Source organism: Dendropsophus ebraccatus, chromosome 5, assembly GCF_027789765.1.
Source record: "Dendropsophus ebraccatus isolate aDenEbr1 chromosome 5, aDenEbr1.pat, whole genome shotgun sequence".
NCBI lineage: Eukaryota > Metazoa > Chordata > Amphibia > Anura > Hylidae > Dendropsophus > Dendropsophus ebraccatus.
The window spans coordinates 46,479,293-46,489,006 of NC_091458.1; the positions used below are offsets into that span (position 1 = coordinate 46,479,293).

Here is a 9,714-nt window from a genome sequence, read left to right on the forward strand (position 1 = left end):
TCTCTCTCTGCTCTGGGCGGCTCTGTTACTGACTTGCAGGACCGTCCGTTTCTTCCTTTTCCGCTTATGTGACTCTCATGCCGTTTCTGGACAGACACTGCTGAAACCATGACTGTTCAAAGTACAAATGTACTAGTGAGTAGGTTATGATGGGCAATCTGTGCACTTACTAGTTCTTGAGGACTTTGGAAGTACTTTTTGTATTATTGCAGAGCAATGGTTTTTCGATATGTTCCTTTCTCCTTAACGATCCCAAAGCTGACTATAGCTTAAAACATGGTGCATTTATTCTGCCGCCCAGGACACAGATTCACAGGGATGCACTCCTGCTGTTGTAAAGCAAATTATGCCTGGTAGCCAAAAGAATGATAGGGGTTGTAGTTTCCCGACAGCAGGAGAATCAAATGTTTTAAATTAGAGATAAGTGCAGCTTGAATTAGATTGGTCGGCATTTAAATACCGGTGGCTGAAGAAGTTGGATGCAGCTTTAGAGTGTCCTGGAAAACCTGGATACAGTTTATGGTTGTGTCTTTGTTTAACAGGCAGGGCTGCATCAAATTTTTAAAGGGTTTATCCAGTGCTACAAAAACATGGACATTTTATTTCAGAGACAGAACCACTCTTGTCTCCAGTTTGGATATAGGTTTTGTAATTCAAGGTGACAGCAACTTTGAAGGTGTTATCCAGGATTAATAAAAGCACAGCTGCTTCTTGCAAAAAAAACCAGCACCACCCCTGACCACAGGCTGTGTGTGGTATTACAACTCTATTCCTTTCACTAGAACTGAGCTGCAAAACCCACTCCCAAAGTGAGGACAGGAGTGGTGCTGTCCCTGGAAGAAAGTGGCCATGTTTTTCTAAGCATGGAAATCCCCTTTAATGAGTACCTTAGTATCTGCACAGTACTTTGTGCTCTTAGTAGACTGCAATGAGCACAGCATATAGCACTTACTCTTTTCCTACTGGTTTTGTCACTTTCTCATGAATTTGAGACTTAAACTCTGTCCTGTTGTATGTAGATAAATGCACAACCCATTTTTTAATAAACTTGGTAATCATGAAAACACTTAGAAAAACATTCTGTCATGAATAACTCTGCCCCAAAGCAGCTCAACTGGATTTCTTTTCTTTTTGTAAACTCATTAAAAGGGAATTAAAACTGAGCCAGTAATCGTGAACCCTGTGTTGTAACTCTTGTTTAGCCATTACGACAAATAATTTAGTATTTCAGTGACCAGATTTTGTGCTTACACCTTATTTGTATCTGAGCTTTTGTTTAACTTGAGCTATTAGTAAGCTTCAGTGCTGGGGAGTACAGAGGTTCTTTGGCTTTTTGCGAGTCCTTAATCATATCCCATCTTTATAACTTATTTTTGGCCTATGAAGAAGTCCATGTATGTGAGATAAGTCAGATAAATGTAGTCGTTATACACAAATGATCCATAAGGTCGACATGACTCTATGGTCTGCCAAAAGTGTGGTGTTTTTTTTTTTTTTTTGTGAAAATACAAGTATGACATGATCATCTAGATTTGGCTTATCACTGTGGGGGACATTTATAAAGCTGCACACCTTGCATTTTCTAGTGCAGAGGGGCCAGATGCAAATTTATTCGCAGGCACTTGTTTTGCAAATAAGTATTCACATCTGGCCCCTCTATACCAGTCGTGACAGAGGGGTGGAATGGGGGGCATGCGTTCTGCTTCCGCCGGATTTAAAATTTTTCCAGTGGAAAAAATGTTTCAAGAACCTTTTCCAGCTTTGAGCTGGCATAGGTTTCCTTAAAGAGGACCTGTCACCCCCCCACGTGCCGGGGTGACAGGCTCCCGACCCCCCCGTTAGATCCCCCTATACATACCTCATCGCGCCGGGTCCCGCTTCCTGAGCCGGACGGGTGACTGAGATTTCAGCGCCCGAAGCCCGGCGCGCACGCTCACAGGAGAGTCCGATGCTCATAGAGAATGAATGGGGAGTCCGATGCTCCGTCATTGTCTATGGGCATCGGACTCACCTGTGAGTGCACGCGCAGGGCTTCGGGCGCTGAAATCTCAGTCACCCGACCGGCTCGGGAAGCGAGACCCGGCACAATTAGGTGAGTATAGGGGGATCTAACAGAGGGTCGGGAGCCTGTCACCACGGCACGGGGGGTGACAGGTTTCCTTTAAGTCCGCACGGAATTTATGTTTAGGCATTGTGCAGCTACATAAATCCAGGGAGCATCAGCGCTGTGGACATTTTTAAGCCAGACACATGAAATGCCAGACTTAATAAATGTCCCCGATGGGCCAATTTTAGCCTGTGGTCCTGGTGGGATAATTTATACAAATGATCCAGCAGATGACTGATCACACACATTGTGGCCTATCAAAGTCTCCAAGGGGTATGCTGGAGGAATACTTATACTTTTCAGATTGCTCCGGTTAATGAAAAAAAAAAAAAACAACTTGCCTGCCAGTGGTCTGTCTCGCACTTTTAGCGCTTTATGGTCTTTGACATTTAGTAAGTACCTGCTTACCCAATCACTGGACTTAATGGTGACACCCCTCAGCTACTGATTGGCCGAGCAGGCACTTCCTTCATGTCATGTCTCCCCTTCTTCCCCCCCCCCCAAAAAAAAAAAAAAATAATACTCAGAGCAGTTTTTAATCTCCCCAGAACACCCATGCACATCATTGCTAAACATTGTGGTAATAGTTATAACATGTATGGGTATACTACGTTATTGCCAGCATGCTTCCAAATTTCTACTGAACTTTATGTAACTTTTCTACTTGCTGACTCGACCCTTATAAGCCTTTAAAAAAAAAAAAAGTGTCAAATCCATAGATATAGTTTTGATTGAAAGTAGATTAGTCACTAAAACTTTTAATTTAATAGATGCCCTCGTAATGACACTGACCTTGGGGATTGATATGGTACCTATTAGTTACACACTGTATATTATACATTATATTCAACTGTCCTGATTGAGACAGATTGTATGACTCCGGCACCTTTCTTGTACAGGTGCTGTTATTAGATGGTCAGCTCTCTGACCAGTGGTGGTCAAGGTCTCAGAATATCTTTTGTGGTTTGTTGCATTGAACACAGATATTATGTTTAGTTCCCCCCCCCCCCCCCCCCCTTCATATTCCTTTATGCTACTATCTCTGTAGGCTTAGTGCAGTAGAATAGTGACTGTGACCTGCTCTTTTACTGCTGACATCCATCCAACTTCCACACTGTGGAGAAAACGTATATTTTTATATTGTGTAATAAAGATTCACTCCATTGACCTTTTCTTTTCCTAGCTGGGTTATACATGTTACAGGGAATGCAATTTTTGGTTGAAGTTTGCGGTAAGAATATACTGGTTATAAAGGGCCCAAATGACTTAAAGGGAACCTGTCACCCCCCGTGCCGGGGTGACAGGCTCCCGACCCCCCGTTAGGGCCCCCTATACTCACCTAATCCCGCTGGGTCCCGCTTCTGGAGGTGGTCGGGTGATGAAGATCTCAGCCGCTGCAGCCCGGTGCGCGCGCTGAGAGATGAGTCCAACGCTCATAGAGAATGACGGAGCGCTGGACTCTCCGTCATTCTCTGAGTGTTGGACTTATCTCTCAGCGCGCGCACCGGGCTGCAGCGGCTGAGATCTTCATCACCCAACCACCTCCAGAAGCGGGACCTGGCGGGATTAGGTAAGTATATGGGGCTCTAACGGGGGGGTCGGGAGCCTGTCACCCCGGCACGGGGGGTGACAGGTTCCCTTTAAGGTTCATACAGCTGAATGTTGGTGTCATACACCTAGTCAATCCATCCGAAGGAATATGAGGTGAACTACTTGCATTGTGTTTTTTTTCCTTACAGCTTGGCTTTTCCTGTGGGGATAACTTTGGTTTATGGTGGATGATATCACTGTGACTGAAAGAAGATGTTTTTTTTTACTCATTTTTAATACTAAGTATGTATTGCTTGGAAAAAAAAATGCCTAAATAACAGTAATGTCACAGATTTCCCTTGCAATCTGTATATTTTCCCAAATAAAATTGGTATTGACTGACTGGTACATGGTTATCACAGCATTTGTATTGTCACTATTCTTTTTAGTTTCTGGTGTTTGGTTACTCTACTTTTATTTTCACGTTATATAACTTGAAAAAATTGTCATTGTCTAAGTCTAGTTACCATGAGCTGTAAAGGGTCTGGGACTTGCTGAATTGTTCCTCAACCCAGAAAAGCTGCTCTAAAGTCTTGACCATTAGGTGCCTTGCTACATATAGGGGGAAGGAATAGCAGTGCACACACTTAGGGCCCTATTCCACTGGACGATTATCGTTCAGATTATCGTTAAATCGTTCGAATCTAAACGATAATGGTTCAGTTGAAATGCAGTTAACGATTAACGACCGAACAAGAAATCGTTGATTGCTTTAGAAGACCTAGGGGGGGGGGCTACCTCCTGTTGGCCTGCACTCCACCCATGTCCCAAGGCTGCTGTAAAAGAGATCATTTGGCTCCTATCTGCCAGTTGTAGGCTTATTCATCCCAGGAGAGGCCATTGCTAGTGTGAAAATACTAGAGTAGGGACCATGTCTCGAGGACGCCTTAACGTGGCAACATGGTACACTCTGTTTGATCAAATAGTATGCTAAGGTCCTCATTTTTCTAAAAAAAAAATAATTATATTTTAATTTTTAATATCTACAGAGCAGGTGTTTACCGTGTGTACGCTGGGAGGAGTATATACGGTAGGCCCTTGCACCTGTGGGTTGCTGTTGCACCTTTTGTTTTTAACCTGTTAGTGTATGTAAAGGGAACAAGAGGCAGTAGGTACCTCTAGAGAGAGAGAGAGAGCACGCGTGACGGAAGCGGAGTGCGCAAGCCCTTCCATAGACACACTAAGGCAATCGGGATTCTGCCGCTTTTGCTCAGTGTGAACATACCCTTAAAGGGAATATGTAAACTGCAACTCCTGTTCCCATCTGCAGATACCACAGTCCACCCAAAAAATTTACACGTCTATTATTTGGGCAGACGACCGAATTCGCCCGACCATAGAATGGAGTTTGTTGGGTGGGCAAGCGTGAGTGGCGGAATCCACAGTGGGTAATCCGCCTGGATTCCTCAGTGTGAACCCACCCCTAGACATTTTTCAAAGTGCCACAGGCTAACATGCCCCCTCGTTCCCCCTCCTTTCTGTCACTGATGTTAACAGAGCCCTTACTGTCAATCAGGAGACGGAGAGTGAGAAGACGTTCCAGCATGATTTGGAGCCAATCAGATGTCTCCCTTTACACTATTTGGCCCGCACCTGCCTAAAACTTTTGCACAGTTCTGTATCTGGAACAGTTGGTTGCAGTCAAATGGGTTGAAGAAAATGTGTGCCAACATGAGACATGCAAACATTTTTTTAAACCTGTCTACAATGCAGGATGAACATACTAGTCCTGGCTGCGTCAACAGGGTATGAAGAGGGAGCTTGGGACTCAAGATTACTCCATATGTGGCGGCACAAATAACCGGCACAGAGTGATTGGTATGCTGGCTATTTAGCCATGGTCCATGCTATTATGCTGTGGGGGTATATGTCAGGGTATCACCTAATGTATATCCCTATTGGACACTGCAAAACCACGGCGTGCAAAGCAAGACTGCAGAGTTGGTAAGCTGCAGCTCCAACTCCTTCATAAATGGCCAGTCAGACACCAGGGGAGTTATTTATCACACTGGTGTAAAGTATAAGTGGCTCAGCAGCTTCTCCATAATGTCCTACATGATCCTGGGGTGACATCTGAGTGAATAAGGAAAGATATAAAGCAGCTTCTCCTGTGTGTGCAGTGGATGCAGCCAGTCTCCAGCCTCCATGTCCTGAACTACTCACAACTAGACTAGATGGAGCAGGTGGTCTTTTCTGCTGTGTTTCTAACTAAATATTCACCATACACAAAGAAACACTGCTAACAATACAATGCCAGATACCTGTCATATAGAGGTCAGCCATAGTGACACAGAGGGGTCACACATAGTGATATAGAGGGGTCACATAGTGTGATATAGAAGATTCAGCCATAGTGATATAAAGGTCACATGTTGTGATATAGAGGAGTCACACAGTGATATAGATGGGTCAGCCGTAGGCCCAGATTTATTTGCATTCTGTCAGCGTCCATGCTCCTGAATCATCTCGGCCCCATGAGAACTACCTGACTCCACAGCCCTGGTGCAAAGAGCCATAAACTGTGTTCCCATTGAGTAATATGCACCCAAATATGTGCTGAATAATGTGTGAAATGTGCCTGTTTTTTTTTTATTTTATATTTTATTTTATTGAAATTGCCATTCAGATGGTGAACTGTGGCACATCCTTTTTTCCCTTCACACTTCTTCAGACTCTGGGACACGCCATGGCTTTGGAGAGAGCAGCAGAGATACAGGTTGCATTCAAAGATGTAGTTTCAAAAGTAAATGAAAAGAAAAAGCTAGAGAGATCTGAGGCTAAGGCTAGGGTCACATTGCGTTTATGCTGTATATAATAAAAGGGATCTCCACGTATACTGTGGTGTAACATAGCAGGCTAGATTTATTCCAATGGCTCCAATGTAGTCACCTAGTGACTGGGGCACTTCCCATTGCTATGCGCTCATTGAGCAGACGGTAGAACATGCTTTTAAGTCCTGTTAAATTAGCACACAGTAATAAGAAGCGGCCCCAGTCTCTACCAAGTGACTACATTGGGGCCACAGAAATGGGCCTTGCTGCAATATGACAGTGTTCCTCAGCATCCCTTTTATGACAGGATGCTAGTAACCTCCTACATAAAGTCAGTGTAGACCTATCCTCACAGTTACCTCATGTCTCCTTTTAATATTATGTAAATCAGATTATGGATTTTAAAAACGTATTTTATTCTCATTACAGGTGATATATTAGTAGTAAAGATGCAATAATAGTACGTGAGACATAAAGACGGTCGTAATATAATAAACCGCCATTAAAAAGCGTATATCAGACTGGTAAACTACATTTCCCAAAGTCCTACGCGAATTGGCTCCTAAACCGGAAGTGACGTAAACTCGGCCCGTTTAAATAGAGCGGCTCGGCGTAGTGACGTCCTCTTGTCATTGGTGCCATCTTAGGAAGGTAGGAGCGAGAACTGCGGTCCGGGATTGCGGCCTTGTCTTAATCTGTCGCCATCCTCCGCTCTACGGGCTCATCCGCTCGGTTTTCTAATCTTAATCTGTTCTCTTTTCACAGGCTCTTCTTCTCAAGATGAGAGCCAAGGTAAGACGCGATGCGCTGTGTGTGTATGCCGAGGCGGCGCCGCCGGCCATGTTAGCTATTGTTGTCGATGCTTCCTGTGATCGGTGATGGCGTTACTGTACAGCTCCATAGCCTGCGCTTATCCTGTGCTGTGTAATGAGTAGCCTGCGAGGGCTGGATGCCGCACTGTGTGGTCAGAGCCCTGCAGAGCTGTGTATGTATGGCGCCTGTGCTGTGTAGGTGCTAGTGCTGTGCCTGTCTATACTCATGTGCTGTATATGTGCCTGTCTATACTCATGTGCTGTATATGTGCCTGTCTATACTCATGTGCTGTATATGTGCTTGGTGCTGTGCCAGTTACACATGTGCCTAATGTTGCAGTCCTGCTTATGTCTTCTGATCTCTTCCTAGTTTGCTAACTCTTCTGTTCTGTTTTTCAGTGGAGGAAGAAGCGTATGCGCAGGTATGTGGATCCTGAGCTGTTCTATTGCCCTGTAGTCTGGCCTCCTGCATGATACAGTTGGTGGCCCCATCCTGGCCTGCCTGGCCCAGTATTGCTCTGGTTATGTGACACCACCTGGCACATGTTCCTGCTGTGGTATCAGGTGTAAGCGTCACTATGGAGGCTATATATATATATATATATATATATATATATATATATATATATATATATATATATATATATATAAATAATGGACTTTTCCCATTTGGATTTTTCCAGTACATCCACAGGATAGGCTATAGATGAGGTTGAGTGGATCTGTTAAGGTTCACGTTCTGCAATGCTACCAGAATGCTGTTTGATTCATTGTAACTGCAGAATGATCACTAATGCCTTCGCTGATATCTGAGCTTGCATTTTACCTTATAAGCTTGAGTAATGCAGAGACAGCATGTAAGCCTTTTTTCACACCACCCCTGTCTTTACTGAGGTGTGCATGCTGCAGCTCAGCATCACTTCTGTGGCACATCAGCTTCCAAGGGGAAGTGCCATTTCATATCTCTGCAAAGGCATCATCTGTTTTGTGTGCCTAGTACCAGCCTGAAAGATTCCTTTTAAAAATGTAGCTCAGTTGGGTCTTGGTCTGCCCCCCACCAGCTGCTAGAACTGGACGATGCTCATGGCTGTTACATGAGGCTTAGTAGACTTGCTATGGAGCTGGTTTTATGCAATCTGACAGATGGTGAAACACACTTCCATTTCTGTGTAATAGATCAAAACTTCTGACATTGTCTCATACATCTAAAGTTGGAGACAGTAATACTTAAAATAACACTGTCAAGATGACGTGGTTTGAGTGGGGAGGCCCTTGTATAGCACTTCTATTAGGGATGGCATTATCATTGAGTGGCTTGGCCTTTCCGTCCATGCACACATGTGACCACTAGCCCTATTCAGATTTGGTACTACTAAAGCACACCCTTGACTTGTCTTTTGGTCATTGGGTTCTTATGATCTGTTTAAGAAAGTTAGCTATGCTAACAGCATGAAGTCTTCCAAATTGTGTGGGATTTACCCATATATTGACACTTTTGGGGCTTGCATATCTTAAGACTTCAAGTATCAGTGTTACCCCTAATTAGGAAGTCCTGTAAAGTACAGTATACCCTTTATTGTGATCCTTGCCCACCATTGTTATACACTTTAGCCTTTGTTATATTTAAGATGACTAAACACCTTTTTATTTTTTAATATAGACTGAAGCGTAAAAGGAGAAAGATGAGGCAGAGGTCCAAGTAAACGCTTCCTCCATTGCTGTTCACAAGACCTGCAAGCTAAACGGCACTCCAGAAAGGAAGAATCTACAGCCTGTGTGTGATCTTCAACATTCCTTCTATCTTGGGTCTACTGGCTGTCTGCATGAATGTGACCACCCGTCTGGAATCATCAATACTGTAGAAGCTGAACAGCCCTTGGTATCTTGGACTGACATGCGAATGCCCCCTGCTCTGAGGAGTTGGACTTGTTAGTTTAATGGTCATGTGCAGCAAGTGTAATAAACATGTTTTGGTTAAACCAAGTGACCGCTATATTGTATCTTTATACAAGTTCTCAGTCCTTTTACACCACAGGACAAAGCTTAAAATTATTTGCTAATCTAAAGATTATCTAAACTCCTGGCTTTTCTAGTCCCTATAAGACATGAGATGTGCAGGCGATGACTGACTTAAAGAGCTTATCCAGTGCTACAGAAACATGGCCACTTGCAGAGACCACATGACTCTAGTCTCCAGTTCAGGTGCGGTTTGCAATAAAGCTTCATTAACTTCAATGGAACTGACCAGCAAAACCCCACCCAAGCTGGAGATGAGGGGGGCTCTCTAGAAGAAAGTGGCCATGTTTTTGTAGCCCTAGATAACTCCTTTAAGTGGTATCTAAAGGCACTGAAAACAAGTGCTTATCTCACTGGCACTCGTTTAAAGCTGTGCAAAAGGGCCCCAACTACTGAACAGCATGAAGGTTTTTGCATG

At 43.9% G+C, this 9,714-nt stretch overlaps 1 long non-coding RNA gene across 3 annotated transcripts; it reads left to right on the forward strand.

Moving 5' to 3' along the window:
* The first annotated feature begins 7,098 nt into the window (after positions 1–7,098).
* Positions 7,099–9,263, forward strand: LOC138793520 (uncharacterized). Of its 3 annotated transcripts, XR_011363284.1 has the most exons (4): positions 7,099–7,119; positions 7,234–7,260; positions 7,680–7,702; positions 8,941–9,263. It is a non-coding gene; the product is annotated as an uncharacterized lncRNA (long non-coding RNA). The 3 variants fall into 3 exon arrangements; XR_011363283.1 differs by lacking the exon at positions 7,099–7,119 and having other exon boundaries at positions 7,187–7,260; XR_011363285.1 differs by lacking the exon at positions 7,099–7,119 and having other exon boundaries at positions 7,246–7,260; positions 7,651–7,702.
* Positions 9,264–9,714: the final 451 nt, after the last annotated feature.